The sequence below is a fragment of the Lagenorhynchus albirostris genome, chromosome 11 (genome assembly GCF_949774975.1).
Source record: "Lagenorhynchus albirostris chromosome 11, mLagAlb1.1, whole genome shotgun sequence".
NCBI classification, from domain to species: domain Eukaryota; kingdom Metazoa; phylum Chordata; class Mammalia; order Artiodactyla; family Delphinidae; genus Lagenorhynchus; species Lagenorhynchus albirostris.
The window spans coordinates 13759491-13776471 of record NC_083105.1 but is presented as its reverse complement, the minus strand read 5'-3'; the positions used below and the strand labels follow the sequence as shown (position 1 = coordinate 13776471).

Below are 16981 nucleotides of genomic sequence, written 5' to 3'. Positions count from 1 at the left end.
CCCCACCACGTCTCCTTAGTACCAGCTCCTGGCCCTGGACAACCTCTAGAAGTTGACTCAACTATCTTAACTTCAAACACCCCTCCTTTGTTTATTACTTACTCACGTTATTAAATACTTAATCCAACCAAATCCACTCCAATTAACCCACACAGCCCCCTAACCAGCCTCTAATTTCCCATGAGGGGTGGTGGGGGAAGATAGACCTGAATGTGAATCTTACCTTCTCTATAAATAATCTATGTGCCCCTAAGGAAGATTGCTAGTTTCTCAGAAATTCAGTTTCTTCACCTATAAATTGGGCCCTTTGTGGAAAGTGGCAACTGTCCACCAAACCCTGGGCAGGGTGAGACATTCCCCAGCCTCCATGCAATGAGGGGTGACCATGTGACAAAGTTCTACCCGGTGGGACACAAGCAGCAGTGATGTGGGTCCCACCCTCACTGCTCACGCCCCTGCCCTCTGCTGTCTGGACACCCGTGTCCAGAGTTTAGAAATCTCAGGCGGACGCTGAGTTTCCTGCAGCCTGAGTCCTCTGTGGAGCAGAGACACCCCCCTCCTTTATTCTCCCCAACATACTCATTCTGAGAGGGGGAAACAGACATCTTGGGTCATTAGACATGCTTGGGTCTCCTCAGCCGGCTCTACCTCAGGCACCATTCTTCTAGCTTGACAGGATGGTTACGATAATTAAACAACGAAAATGAGGACTGGGCACAGACCCTGGCAATATGACAGATATTTGATTAATATTTTTCCTTCTCCCTTTACTTTCTCCTATAGTTCCTTTTTTTTTTTTTTTTTTTTTTTTGGTACGCGGGCCTCTCACTGTTGCGGCCTCTCCGGTTGCAGAGCACAGGCTCTGGACGTGCAGGCTCAGCGGCCATGGCTCACGGGCCCAGCCGCTCCGTGGCACGTGGGATCTTCCTGGACCGGGGCACGAACCCACGTCCCCTGCATTGGCAGGCCGACTCTCAACCACTGCGCCACCAGGGAAGCCCATCTCCTATAGCATTTTGCCCCAACTCTTTAAAGGAGAATAGAAGTTACCAGATATTAACTTCCCCACTATGGTAAGTTTATCCATATTCATCACTAGTTTTTAATTGTTAGTAATTACTAACAGCCAGCATTTACATGTCAAACTATAAGTGCCTTACATTCATGATCTCATTTCATCCTTACAATAACCTTATGAGGTAGGTATAATTAGTATTCCTGTAGTATAGGAATCTAAGGCTCGGGGGTTAAGGATTCTGCCCAAGGTCAAAAAGCTAATATAGAACCAGTGCCTGACTCCAAAGCTGATGTTCTCATCCTATTCAAAACAGGATGATCTTTTCTGTCAAACCTGGTCTTTCTCCTCATCCACTATACCACCCGCCTAGTTGCCAGGAATGTGTAGGTCCTCCCCGACTCTCCCTGCTCCTTTATCCCCCACGCTTGACAGCCACAAGTGCCACCCTTAGTAATAACATCATCCCACTGTTACTGTCTGAATTCAGCCCCTTCTCATTCACACTCACTCAAGGTCTCGACTGGCCTCGTTACCTCCATACTTGCCCCTTGCAGTCCTTCTCCAGGCTGCTGCTCAAGATGCATGCTGTCTAAAACCCACACCCCTGCTGAAAAGCTTCATGGGATGCACCCTCCTTTGCGCTGAGGTCCATGGTAGCTGACACCCACACTGACATGATACACGTACTTGTCAGTTTCACGGCTCTGGACCGTACGCTCCTTAGAGGCAGGAGCCCTTCTCCACAGGCTCTCCCTCCGTCACTGGGAACACAACGGTGAAGAGAACAAACAAAACTCTCTGTCCTCCTGAGAGCCTCCTCTGGGTTAGGGATCTCTAATTGCTTCGTATTGGCTGGCAGGCACCATGACAAGAACACAGACTGGAATAAAAAAGAAGCCTAGCTTTGCATACAAACGCTGCCACTTACCACGTAGGCGGGACAAAGTTGGCGGTCTTCTCCGAGTCTCAATCTCTTCATGGCAAAGTGGAAAAAACAGCAGCTACTGAGGGCTATTATTGGCTTACATGAGACGATGCACCCAGAATAGGCTTGGAACAGTGGCTGGCACACAGTAGGTACCTCCTAGTTTATTTCCCCATCTCGGAATTGCAAACTCCCAGACTGCGGGGCAGGGCAGGGCTGTGGGAGGGGAAGGATACGTGACACTTCTCTTTTTTCCCTGCCATGCCTTGGGGGTAAAAACCAGCTGACTAATGTTTGTTTGACTGTTAGGTAGTGAAGGTCTCCAGGAAGTGAGCCAAAGGTATTTAAGAAGATTTCTTTCCAACCACCTGCATAAAGGATGCCTAAGAGCATGTGAGGAGAACAGAGCAGAGATAACAGGCGAGACTACTCAAAATGATGCCACATATCCTCCCTGACCCCAACCAGTGACCTTCTGTTTGCTGAAGTCCATATTTCTCCTAGCAGAAAGATGTGTGTGTGTGTGTGCGTGTGTACGTACATATATGTGCTTATACCAAAGTAGCTCAACTGCGACACATTACTGGAAATGCTCAACAATCGTGAGCATGATGAACAAGAAAAAAAGAAAGAAGATCAAGGGAGTGAGACTGAAGTCTGCCCAAATGATCCAGCAGGTGATCGAGTCTACACAGGAAGGAAACGGAAAACTACAAACCGCAATGCCCCGACTCCCCAGGTACCATTTAAGTGACTTTTTTAGGTGACAAAAGTGTTACTGTTTTTATTGCTAAAACGTTTAGTTTTAACTAAGCAAAAGGACACTTCCCTCATCTTATAATCAATATAATAAATATACGCTAAATTTTTCTTAATGATCCCAGTTAATCACGTATCCCCGACCTTGGCACATTGCCTGGCAAAGAAACTGTGCAGCACTAAATTCTACTCAAGCTGCAGCAGCATTAGGTGTGCCCTCGGGAGCTACAAAGGGGTCCAGGCAATCAGCCCTACGCAGCAGATCTACTTGATCTGATAGTTGGTGGACACATCTTTCCTATACTTCTAGAGGTCAGACCCACTTGTCACTCGTGTTTCTGGCCGGCTTCTCAAGCTCTTCTTTCAAGGGCACTTTTGTTATATCCTCTAGCTTAAGAATTCAAACATGAAGCCGGTTGGAATAGTGTAGGGGTCCTTCAGGCTGTCAGGAATCCGCTGGTTCCTCTTCTCGCCGTCATAGGTAAACCTCATCTTCCCCAGTTCCTGGAAGTGAAGAGTGCCTGGGTGACTAGCTCTGGCCAAAGAACTGTGAGCAACAGCCTTCAAGAACCAGAACATGACTCCCCAGGTTCCCACTTCCTTTGGCCACGGTGAGCTCTGACATGCCAGGTGGTGGGACCCGCCTAGGTCCCAGAGTGTAACATGGGGCAAGACCCCTCTCTCCACATACACACATACCAACCGTAGATGAATGCATTACCTGAGTTGGAAGTAAATCTTTGTTATTTAAACCACAGAGATTTGGGGGTTGCTCATATAAGTAGCATAACCTAATCCATCCTGGTAAATATAAATGGTATATTAAAAAAGAGTAACAAGTTTATGAGTCATCTGCCAAAAGGCCCTCCAATGAGAAAACTGCATAAGCTTATATTCAGACCATGACACACACCTTGGCTGCCGAGGGCTGTGTGTGTGTGTGTGTGTGTGTGTGTGTGTGTGTGTGTGTGTGTGTGTGTGTGTGTGTGTGTGTAAATACATCCACAGAACCAGAGGGCACCTGTCATTGCTGCTTCCTTGCAGTGGGGTCCACTAGGAGCTGTAAGCTGCCCAAGGGCAGAGACCATGTCTTTTCCTCCTGTCTTCCCAGACCCTAATACACTGCCAGGGACAGAGTAGAGGTCAGTACATATTCATCTAAGTTAGCGATCTTGCTAGGTATCAGGAAGGAGAAAATAATTATAGTAACTTGCCCAAGTTTTCATGAAACTTGTAACTAGAAAAGGAATTAGGCCCAGCCATCCTTATACAAGAGCAGAGCTCCACCTACTGCCCCCGATGACATGGGGTGCCCCCTATTCTTGCCCTCCATGTGAGGACAGAGCCAATGACTCGTGCCCACCCACAATGTGATTGTGGACGATGCGTCTGCACGCGGCCAACAGCACCCTCTATGCACTGTACCTTCTCCTTTGATGGGAAGGAATTTCCCAGCCAGGCCCGTTGGTGGGTACAGCTCTTTCTGCTGCCCGTTGGGGTCAAGATGTCCTTGCTCAAAATGAGTCACCTGTACTGCTTCAAGGGCAGATCTTGGTACAAGACTTTAAGGTTACCTCAGGGTACATACACCACAGCCCATGTCACTGCATTCTTCATCTACATTAAGTACATCGCCTGCAGCCATTCACTGAGTGTTCACTGATTTCGTGCCATTATGCGGTGCACTGGCTTAGGTACTTCACTTACATGATTACCCTATCTAATCCTTACAACAGTCTTATAAGGTATATATTATTACCCTCATTTTACAGATTAGAAAATGACAGAACCAAAAGTTCACATCACATGTTCCCATTAGACACACACTCCCCTGAATCTTGCTAACATTTTATTGACTGATGCTTCCTAGTTACATCTGTTTCTCTGCGTCTGTGACTTATCTGTTCACCTATAAACATATATTGAGGGCCTGAGGCACTCCTATCCCCATTTTACACAAGAGCTTTAAATTTAACTAGTAGAGGACTTCCCTGGTGGCACAGTGGTTGAGAATCTGCCTGCCAATGAAAGGGTCACGGGTTCAAGCCCTGGTCCGGGAAGATCCCACATGCCGCAGAACAACTAAGCCCGTGCGCCACAACTACTGAGCCTGTGTGCCACAACTACTGAAGCCCGCGCACCTAGAGCCCGTGCTCCCCAAGAAGAGAAGCCACCGCAGTGAGAAGCCCACGCACCGCAACTAAGAGTAGCCCGCACTCGCCGCAACTAGAGAAAGCCCGCGTGCAGCAACGAAGACCCAACGCAGCCATAAATAAATAAATAAATAAATAAATAAATTTATAAAAAGAAAAGTTTTAACTAGTAGAGGATGGTTCCCGAAAGGTCTGACCAATTATAAACTCTAAACACTTTCTACTAATAATAGCACCTACCTCTTAGGGTTGTAATGAGAATTAAATGACTTAATACAGGAAAAAGGGCAACAAGCAGTGCCTGGCACACAGTACGGCCTCAATAAACGTTAACTGGTCATAAACTTAAATATAGTGACAGCCATCAACCACCAGAGCGTCTTAGCACAGCCTGGAGGGCGAGGGTGGAAAGGTGGGCAGCAAGGATCAGTCTAATGTCCCATTCATTCTACTGAAGCTCATCCCAGAGGTAACAGCTGGGACCTTTTCTTTCTTACACACAAGATGGGGAAAATGGATCAGGTTGTCTCCAAGAACCAGTCTTAAAAATGCTCTCATTTGTGATTCTAGTGGTTGACCAATAAATGAGTAACTTAATAACTAAGCATCCCAGACAATTATCTAAGTCCACCCTACAGAGAACACTGGCCTTTACTACACAAAACCATGGAGGGGCCCCAAATGCCACTTTGAAGGAAAAACTTCATAAAGGAACATTCCAGAGGCCAGTTTGCTCATTTCAGAATGGGGATATTTATCAAGTCTCCAGATATGGGAGGGGGACAGAGATGGAGGACAAAGTTTTGGTCCTAGTTTTTCCCACTGCCTGTCAACCCTGACTCCAAAAGGGACTGGATGCTGCTAAACTCCCAAGCCGAAATTAGTGAGAACAGAAAAGCAGGTGTGGGCGTGCGGCAGCATCATGATGGGGAGGAAGCAGCTGAGAATTCGAGACAGAAACTGCCACTCATGGGGGAGAAGGCAGAGCGGGGACGTTCAGGAAATCGTCAGAACCGAGCTGGGAAGGGACACTGCTGAGGACATAAACTCCGCCTGTCCCACACCCTGATGCCAACGACAGGCAGACCTGCCGTCCAGGACACATTTTAAACACAGACACAGCCATTTCTCTTCTTTTCTACAGCAGCTTCTTTTTTTTTTTTAATTGCGGTAACATTCCCTATACCTGCTGTAACACGAACTTGATGGTTTAAAAGAACAGAAACATTCTCTCACAGCTTGAGAGGCCAGAAGTCCAAAATCGAGGTGTCACAGAGCTGTGTTGGCTCCAGGGGAGGATCTGTTCCCCGCCCCTCCCAGCTGCTGGTGGCTGCCAGCATCCCATGGCTTGGGCCTGCAAGGCTCCAATCTCTGCCTCTGGTCACCTCGCCCTCCCCTCTTTGGGGTGTGAGAATCTCCCTCTGCCTTCCTCTCCCAAGGACACATGTGACTGCATTTAGGGCCCACCCCTCTCCCATCATCCAGAATTATCGCCCATGGGCTTTTCCCTACCTTCAAATAAGGTAACATTTACAGGTTCCAGGGATTAGGACCTGATATCTTTGGGGGGCACTTTTCATCCTGCTACAGTTCTCTTCTTACCTAATCTCAGGAAAATCAAATATGTAACCTTTCAAAACAAATGAGTAAGAGTCACCGAGCTAAAATATCCAAGCTGGAAGTAGCCTTGGAAATCAGCTAATTCCTGTTTCCTCCAACTGAAAAGGGGAAGCCAGAAGTGAAAGCGATTTGCTGGGATTCCCCAGAAGATCCACCCTAGCTCACAAGAGCTATTTCAATCCATGGCTTCTCCTAGGACATTTAAGAGTTCCTTGAAAATAGTAACCTATGACCTTCTTCCCCCTCCCCACCCAGAAAAATCCATCATGTATAAAAGTTGGGACCCATCTACTGCATAAAACGAGCCACATCTCTACAAAGGGATATCATTTACCAACAAAGCAACCTCTGCGTTAGCCCAGTAGACTGGAGATAAAAAAGTCCAAGCATTCTGGCCTGGGTTCATACCTGGACAACGTGAACTCAAACCTGTCACACAGTGGCTGATACAGAGACCACGGGAGGTGGCTGAGGAGAGGAAGGATGAGATCGGGGCTGCTCGTGGAGAAGGTAAGCTGGCATCGTGGTGCACCGCTGCTTGGAGCAGCGAGAATGCGCCATGGACACTGCAAAGGAGGCGCTTATCTCCCTCCCTGGATCTCAAATGTTAGGGAGCATCAGGACCACCTGGATAGCTGTTGCTGAAACACAGTAAGTCCCCTACCTAGGAACGAGTTCCACTTCAAGAGCGTGCTAAGTCCAATTTGTTCGTTAAGTCCAACAAAGTTAGCCTAGGTACCCAACTAACACAATTGGCTATAGCGTACTGGACTGTAATAGGTTTATAATACTTTTCACACAAATAATACATAAAAAACGAACACAAAAAATAAAGAAAACATTTTTAATCTTACAGTGCAGTACCTTGGAAAGTACAGTAGTCCCAGCTGCATCACTGCTGCTTTTACACTTGCTTCCAGACATCCTGGGCTTGAACTAAAGATACTGTACTACTGTACTCTATACAGAACTGTACAGTAAAGTACACAAGAGCACCACCACTTGTAGAGGATGCGTGCACATGACAATGTACGCCAGACACGTGAACTAACTTACGTGACTGGACATGTGAATGCACGTTCACATCTTTGAAAATTCACAACTTGAAGGTTTGTATGTAGGGGACTTAGAGTTGTTTTAGAAAAAGATTCTTAACAACCTCTCAGAGAAAGTAGCAAGTGATCACAGCACCGAATGAAGTGAGGTGAATGAAATCTGTAGAGATTTCTGGGCCCCATCCCTAGAGTTTCAGCTTCTGTAGATCCCGGGTGGGGCCCAAGAACGTGCATTTCTAACAAGCTCCCGGGAGCTGGTGAAGCTGAGAGCAAAACCTTGAGAGCCACTATTCTCTGGAGGACCTGGGGGGCGAAGGGTGGGGAGGGAGGAGAAAAGCGGTAGAAATGGGACCAAAGGGATGGATATCAGACGGTTCTGGGAGAATTCCTGAGATTCTGTGGGATCGGAAGACATGGGATGGCAGAAAGGGACAAAGGTGGTCCTCGCAGATAGAGGGAGCGGAGGAGGGAAGATGGAGAATTCTTTCTGTATTTGACATACTGAGTATAAAGCTGCCGGCAGGACAAGTGGGAAAATACATCCACGCCCCAAGGGGGTGAGTTCAAAAATGAGAAAAAGCCACATTACCCGTAGGCGACCTGCCTTTGAAGGGCAGGAAGGGACTGGATGGGAAAGCTCAAAGGGCAAGCTGGATCCCAGGAGAGCCCTCTTCCGGAAGTGCAGAGAGGAGGCCTGCACCTCTGAAGGAGGTGATGAGATCAGCAAGTGAGTTCAGGAAGGGTGAGGCCGGCAGAAACATGTTTAGATGTGATGACCAGGTCGCCCACGGCACATACAGCAGCTTGTGGGACGGAAGCCAGACACCGGTGGCCAAGCTGAGAAAGTCAATGCCTTCTCCATAAGCCCTTCTTTGGAGCCTGGGGATGAAGGAGATGGAGAGGATGCTGGGTTGAGAGAGAAAGGCTCTGCACTCTCTGCAGAGGTGAAAGCCATCTGAAGAGAGACAGAAGAGGTAAGCAAGAGAAGTGATGTGGATGGCCTGAGTGCCACGAATCAGTAAAGCAAGGTAACGGTAACTCCGGGAGTGCCTTCAATGCCAGCACCCAGTATCCCAGGGGTTTCCCAAAAGGAGTATATGTGTTTCTAAATCCCCAGTTGCTAAAGCAGTGCTTGGCACCAACGGCATCCTTAGTAAAGGATCACTGAATGAATGAACAAATGAGAAAATGTAATAATATTAGAATGAGAGAAAGAATTCTTTGCACGTGAAATGGGTGTGTAACCCTCCCCACCCCGAACACAGCCACCAAAGCCTTCTTGCTAATCACACTCCACCTCAGGACCCTGCCCTTGCCCTCTCTCTGGAATGCTCTTCCCCACTTATCTAGGTGACCTGCTTCACTTCACTCAGTGCTGCGATCACTTGCTACTTTCTCTGAGAGGCTGTTTAAGAATCTCTTTTTCTAAAAGAGCATCCCACCCATCGCTCATGGACTGATCACCATCTGACCCCTGGTACAGTAACCTGCTGTATCTTCCCTTCTCGGCCCCTCACTTGTTTCTTTGTTTACTAGAATATAAGATCCATTGGAGCAGGGCCTTGGCTTTGTTCATTCCTGTATCCCCAGTGCCTGACGTAGTGGCCGGCACATAGTAGGTGCTCAGTCAATATTTATCAAATGAGTGAATCCACTACCTTACCTCTCCGGAATTCTCCCAGCCTTGGTAGTCCCTTTAAGGCCTCCTGGAGGAATGTATTTGAACAGTAGAAGTTAGGGGGAGTGCTGAGAAATAACGCCCCCCACTGCACCTGAGCTGCAATCAGATGAAAACTGATGATTGGCAGAAAAATCCAGCCACCATCTGGCTGTTCAAGGACCCCTCCCGGGTGCTGACAGCATTGTCATTCAAGATAATGAAGATGAAAACAAACAGTGATCCAGGGGGACAGGTTCCCAGGAGGCGGCCTGGCTGGACTTAACTCCTTCTGAGCCAGGAGCCACTGAGCTTCCAGGCATCCTGAGACGAAAACACCCTTCCCTGATGGTGAAGGCAGGAGGAGGGCAAAGTCCCCGCTTGGGAGATTACAGGTGACTTGCCCCAGCAGAAGATGAGATGGAGAAATTCTAAGCAAAAGTGCTTAGGCAAGATAATGGCGTGGGTCGTGAGGAATGGTACCGCCATGACACATAACAAGCCATTTGCCCATCTGTCAACAGGGTCCTTCCTGCTGGGAGCCAACTGTGCTTCCAGCTCATTTATTAAAGCAGTGGTGGTGTACGTTCTCAGCCTCAAGGTTTGAGACCCATGGCCATGCTGTCTTCAAGGGACCCTCCATCTCTGAAGTACAGAAAGAGGTTGTCCAGCTTAATCTATTGCCATGAGCAAGTGCTGAGCACATTCGATTAGAACACAAAACTTCGGGGAGCTCAGGGAGGAGCGGAAACCAACGCCAACAGATGCCGAGGCGAAGGGAGCTGGCGGCTGTAATCCTTCCTTCTTCCCAGCTCAGGGGTAAGGAAACCATCAGGGACACATCTCCTCCGTGAGAGTCAGGAACGGTGCACACTATGTCAGATGGCCCGGTGCTGAATCCCACGTCTGCCGATGATCAGCGGTATGATTGTGGACAACTCACTTAACACCTCTGTGCTCAGTCTCCTCAAAGGTAAAATGAGGATCACAGCAAGTTACGACCAACCAGGTTGTTATTCAAGTTACATGAATTCATGTATGTCAGCTGGTTCATGCAAGCATTCTAGAGGCTGGAGGTGATGATGGGGATGATGGTGATGATGATCGAGGTGGTGACGGCGGTGATGATGGGGATAAATGGTGATGATGGTGATGATGGAGAAGAAGAAGAAGAAGGGGGGAGGGGGAGGAAGGAGAAAGAGAAGGAGAAGAAAAATGGTGACGGTGGGGACAGTGCTGGTGGAACCAGTAATAGTGATGGTGGTGAGGACACGGATCACGTGTTGGCAGAGCTTCTGGGGTTACACAGAGCAAAGGAGTGACCAAAAAAATTTCACGAAGAGAAAATTTCACAAGTGTTTCACAAAAATGCCGTATTTTGGTTTGCATTTGGGTGCACGTGAGCACCATCCCTCTGTGCCTGCTTTCCTAGTCCTCCAGGAACACATCTGGATATGAGGAGACAGGTGTGGAGAGCTGAAAAGGTACCAAGAGTCGGGAAAGAGCTGCAGGGAGGGCGGGCGGGAAGCTCTTCGGCAGCTGCCGCCTTTTCCTGGCTGTGCTGGGACCTCGTGCCCGCCCCAGGCCTCGGGCAGCCCCAGCCCGTGGGAGCACTCTCAGGGCTGACGTGAAACCCTGAAACTTGCTGTCAGAGGCTCAGGGAGCTACAGCCACAGACTTGCTCCTGGGGGTTTCCAGCTGCCTCCAGGCTCACCGACCTGAGTCCCAGGCCAGCAAGGCTGAGCATCCAGGAGGACGGATCCACAGAACCTCAGGAGGTGAGAAGAACACAGAGCTGGAAGCAGACTCCCTGGATTCAAATCCAGACTCCAGCACATGCTGTGTGATTCTGGGGGAGTTTGCTGAAACTCTGCAGGGAGGCCTACTTGGAACTGTGTCCGGGGTACAGTAAGTCCTATTATTAGACCACTGTTGCTAGGTGAGACCAGACAGGGCCTGGCAGGCACCCTGTAGTGTCTGAGGTGTGGCCCTGCCCACACGTGGGTAAAGGCAGGCCAGAGGGATTCAATGAGCCCCAGGGTACACATGTACCTTCAACTGGAAAAACCACTCTGGAGAACGTGGAAAAGCCACTCTGGAGAACGCTCCTATGTCCCACTGTGCGGGTGCGATGAAGTCTTCTCCAGAACCCCGAAAGCACCATGCTCACCAAGGAGCTTAGAATATACCAGCCTGTAGAGTGAGTTGACTTTTATGCTGTTAATGAGATTATCTCCTCAATTAGATTTTAAACTCCTCAGTACTACCTAAACACCGAAGAGCACCTTACCAATTACAAAGTATAATCAAATCAATAACCCTGCGTTATGGGCGGAACTGTGTCCCCACCCTCCCTATCCCCTGCAAATTCATATATTGAAGTCCTAACTCCCAGTGCCTCAAAATGTGACCGCACTTGGACATGGGGTCTTTAAAGAAGTAATGGAGGTTGAATGACATCACTAGGCTGGTCCAATCTGACTGGTGTTCTTATATGGAAAGGAGATTAGGTACTTCCCTGGTGATCCAGTGAGTAAGACTCCATGCTCCCAAAGCAGGACAGCCGGGTTCGAACCCTGGTCGGGGAACTAAGATCCTGAATGCATGCTGCAACTAAGAGGCCTGCATGCCGCAACGAAGATTCCGCGTGCCACAACTAAGACCCAGCACGGCCAAAATAAATAAATAAATAACAGTTTTTAAAAAAAAAGGAAAGGAGATTAGAACACAGACACACACAGAGGGATGGCCATGTAAAGATACAGGGAGAAGACAGCCGTCTACAAGCCAAGGAGAGAGGCCTCAGAAGAAAGTACCTGCAGATACCCTGATCTACTTCCGGAACCGTGAACAAATGCACTTCTGCTTTTGAAGCCACTCAGTCTGTGGTCCTCTGTAACGGCAGCCCTAACTAATCAAATACACCCCAAGACGCATCAGTCTCGATGTGTGATTACTGTCATTTTACCATGGGAACACTGGAATCTCAGACTTGCCCAAGCCAGCCAGCCACCAAGTGGTAAAGCTGAGATTCAACAGAATCAGCTGTTTCCACCACTTTCTGAGAATCTGACAGTTACTCAAAAATATTTACCGAGTATCTTCTCTGTGCTAAGATCTTTTTAAGGTGCTAAGGATATGATAGTGATCAAGAAGCCCCTTCTCTCATGGAGTTTACGACTACTGGAGGAGATAAATGATAAATATAGTCAAATAAATATAAAATAGCTACCTTCAGAAATAAGTGGAGTGTGTTGAGAATATAAGCGATTTTTTTTTCTCATTCTATAGTTTTGACTCTCAACATTTAAGCCAAACTATTAAAGTTTCCTTGCTAAAAAGTTAAACCATAAAAGTGAATATTCAAAGGGAAATTGCTGGGGGCAGGGGGGAAGAGCATTGCTCATTTATTTCATTCTTCTTTAAGTAAATGAAAAAAATCAGACAGGAGCAAGTCATCAGCTCTGAGTAAAAGTTTCTATCATGTCAACATGCCTCAGCAACAAAGCTGTGGTTTTAGAAATGATACAGTTAGCGTTTGCTACGCAGGAAAAATATTTCCCTCTAAAGTTTGAGGCCAGAGCTATTTCAAAGAATAACCATGCTCACGGCAATGCATTTTGTTTTTCTTTACCCAGATGAGAATTCACACAATGGCTAGCACGTTCTGCCAGGGAAGATTCTTGCAAAACTGGACGGAGCTGAATTTCACTTTATGGTTGGTGCTCAGGCGTAAATTATTATTACATGTATATAGGGGTTTTATGTCGGTATAATATTTTACTGCTGGAAAAGCACTTACGCAATATGTGGCATCCTTAAGTGTTTTTTTCATTTACAGTTCTGCACTTCGGGGTCTGTAATGGCAGACGAGTATCTGCAAACCCCCGATGATTGTCAACCCCCTGGATGGCTCAGAGCTGTGTCAGTGGGGATTAACAGCACTGCAGCCTGCAATGGAGGGGTTGCAAGGACTTCACATTTTCTATATCCCTCCTTGAGCGTGCAATGCCTCCACAGTCACATTAATTCATGCATTGGAGGGCATTCAAGACGGAACCAGAAATTCAATAGCATCCCCCAGGCTCGTGGATCTGAGCTGCCTAGCACAGAGGCAGGTGAGAAATGACATCTGAGGACCTGGCAATATCTCCCGGCACTCATTCACTCATGCTAACAACATGCTGGCACTGACAGCAGCTTGACTACTTTCAGAGTCAGGGTAACTATGAGCTAAGTTAGAATCCAGGATTCCGAGCCCACCTGGCATGGATAAATCCCTCTGGTTCTAAGCTTTGTTGTGTCATCTTTAAAATAGAGAAAATCACAAGACCCACATCCTAGGGTTAAAGCAACAGGGAAATGCCATCAGGCACCTAATAAGCTCTTGACCCCGGGTCTGACACAGCCTAGGCACTCAAGTTATGCTATTTAGATGAACAAGGTCATTGCTTATTGGCCAGAAAGATCCGGACAAGACCCAAAGTTAGGAATCACTCTTTCTTCTGACCATTTTAGCCCTGCGTCCAGCCTGACTTTGCAAGGTCAGCAACAGGGTTCTGGGCCCCCATAGGGATTCAGCAAAGCCCTGCAATGTGCACGCAGAACTGTGTGTGTCTGTGGTGGGGTGTGTGTGCGCACGCGCACAAACAAGCGCTTCGGGGGAAGAGGCCAAATTATAACAGCCCCTTAAAGGGAATCACAGCCAGAAAAAGCTGACAGTGAGCAGTGTGGAGTCCAGCTCTCGCCTCTTGCTCAGCCTGCTTCCTGCAGGCAGGACAGAGGTGGTGTGATGGAAAGAAGAACAAAGGAGTCAGATGGTTCAGAAGTTCAAATCCTGGCTCTGTGCCCTCCTCCCTAGGTGACCCTGGGGGGCTCTTTACCCCTCCGAGCATCATGACACCCCAGTAACACTGGGTCAAGGGTTCCTGGGAGGATTAAATACAAGAATAAATGTCTGGCATGCAGTGGTGCCAACTAAGTGTTAATCTCGCCATTCACAGTCCTCTGGGAAAGCAGAAGGTTCTTCTTGGCCAACAGGACCAACCGCCCTATCTTTCCGTCCATCTGCCGCTTCCTCGCACACCACGAACCCCGGCACCTTCACTATGCCTGCACCAAGCCAGGCTCAACCTCACCTGCCTACACCTCCCTAGGATTCAATGTTCGCTCTATTGTTGCCGAGCTCTACCCCATGCCTCAGCTGTGTCCTTTGATTTCAAGTGGCAGCACAGCTTCAGAAACGAGCCACCTGGGTTCAAACATCAGCCTTTCCAGTTCCTAGCTGGTTGCTTGAGACCAGTAACTCAACCTCTCTGTGACTCAGGTTCTTCACCTAGAAAATGGGAATGATCAAATATCTATTTTTTTCATTGGAAAAAATTAGTTAATCCATACAAAGTGTGAGGACAAGGTCCAGCACATCATAAGTCCTAGCTGTGATTAGTATCTGATTGCAAAAAACAGTGACTCAATGAAGCCAGCTCGGGTAATGCCATTTTCCCAGGAACACTTAGAAGACAAAAGGGAGACAGGCCCTCCCAGAACCTCAGAACAGCAGCTGTACTACAAGCAAGCAATACAGAGCCAGCAGCTGGAACCCAGGCAGAACAAGGGACCCAGCTAGGTGAGTGTGAGCTTGGCCACAGGCTGATTCAGCTGCTCCCTGTGTCTATGAGATCTGGCCCTGTCTTCTCCAACCTCACGTTCACTGCTACATCTCAGCCACAATGGCTTTTCTCTGTCCTTTGAACGAGCCAGGTCTATTTGCACCTCAGGACCTTTGCACTTGCTATTCCCTCTGCCTAGAACTCTCTACTGTCCTGTCTTTGCATGGCAGCTTCATCATAGCCTTCAGCTGTCCCCTCCCCAAGGGGCCCTCCCTAACCACCTAACCCTTCCCTTTCACCATCCACTCTCTGGCCCCCAATCTGGATTATTTCCTTCATGGCACTGATCTTTTAAAAAAAAATTTTTTTTTCTTATTTCCTTACCCTGGAATATAACATCCAAGAAGGCAGGGATTGTCTGTTTCCTCATGTCCCTAGAAGAACACCTTATCTGTACTAGGAATGCCGTGACTGTTGGCCACAGGAATGAATTCCTCTCCTGCTTCATTTCCTGCTACGAAGTGGCTGGTTCTCTCTATATTTCTAGTGAAGATTCTCAAAAGATGCATGTAACTAACACCATTATCACACACAGGTTGATATGCTAGCTTGCTCCAAAGGATGCTGCCCAGACTCTGGAACGGCCAGTGTACCAGCTGCCCACCCTGAAGCCAATGAGCACGTATTCCTAGGGCAGGCCATTCAACAAGGCTGAGGCCATGTCCACTGGCAGGTGTTGAGAATGCGGCAGGTTCCAAAACAGTCACGTCAAAGGCACAGAGTCTTTGTAATACTCTTTATTCTATATATGTAAGTCCGTTCCCCCAACACTATAAATTTCTTAACAACAAACACTTTCGTACCTGCCCCTGCCCATAACACCTTCAAGAAAGGCTAGTTCAAATGGAGGACCAGAACCAGATGTGAAAGGCAAAACTAGAGAGTCATAACAAATAGGAAAAGACAGAGGCATCAGTGAAAAGCCTTTGCAAACTATAAAAACGTCTGTAGGTGACCATGAACATTTAAGTCTTGAAGCATCTTCAAGAAGCCACAGGAAAAGAGCTGACCCAGGTGAGAGTGTCCGTATTAAACGGCCCCAGGTGGGATTGATGCCTCTGCCAGCGGCCAGAGTGGTCTCTGAATGGGGGTTTTGGGTGTCCTGAGGTGCTGCACCTCCAGCCCTGGGCCGGCAGGGCCCCTTCCATTTACCCCAGTGTGCTGTGCAAACATTATCATTTTCCACGGGGTTTCAGGGCGCAAGGAGTCAGGAAGTTCTACTGTAGAAGAGGGATCGTCAAACATTTTTACGTAAACGGTCAGACAGTAAATACTTTAGGCTCTGGGGGCCATAAGGTCTCTGCTGCGAATACTCAGCTCTGCCACTGCAGCAGAGAGAAGCCACAGGCGCAGGTAAACTACCCGGTGTAGTTGTGTGCCAGCAAACCTTTCTTTACCGTTACTGACATTTAAGTTTCACGTAATTTGCACATGCCACGGAATGGTACTCTGTTTTGGTGTTTTCTTTTCTTTTTCCTTTTTCTTTTTTTGGGCCACTGAAAAACGTAAATGCCATTCTTTGCTCATGGGCTATACAAAAACAGGTGGCCGGCCACAGTTTTGCCAATCCCTGTTCTAGACCATTCCCCACTGCTATCTCTTATCACATGGTCAGAAATGTCAAGGTCCTCCTGACATTCTATGCTGGGACTAAGCCTGCTGCAATCTCCTCCACTCAGTGTTCAGTGACTCACAGAACCACCAGGACCTCAAATTATGTTTGTTAAAAATTGTCCTTTGGTCTCTGATGATTATTTGCATCAGGGGAAGAAAAATGAAAGGAATGGACTACTTTCATGACAGAAAAATCTATCCCAAGAGAGGGAGCCAACACGGAATTCTGGGTGGAAAACTCTACTTTTACCTCAACGTCAGCTTCAGAAATAGCCCAGTTCACAGACCTACCAGGAAGACAAGAAATAGGAAAAGAAAAAAATGGTTCCTCTAGGTGACCTGGGACAGAATGAATTATACTTGTTGAATGAATGAATAAATGAATGAACAAATAAACGTATTTTAGCATGCCTAAACAGAAGACATTTTCATCATTCTACCAAAACTAGTTCAGGTCACAAAAACAGAACATCTAGTGAGAATAAGATTTAGTAGCCTAAAGAATTAAAAG

The 16981-nt window shown here is 47.6% G+C and overlaps 1 protein-coding gene across 1 annotated transcript in view; it reads right to left on the bottom strand.

The window, feature by feature from the left end:
* Window positions 1-16981, bottom strand: part of LARGE1 (LARGE xylosyl- and glucuronyltransferase 1) — a 589914-nt gene that overhangs the window by 497115 nt on the left and 75818 nt on the right.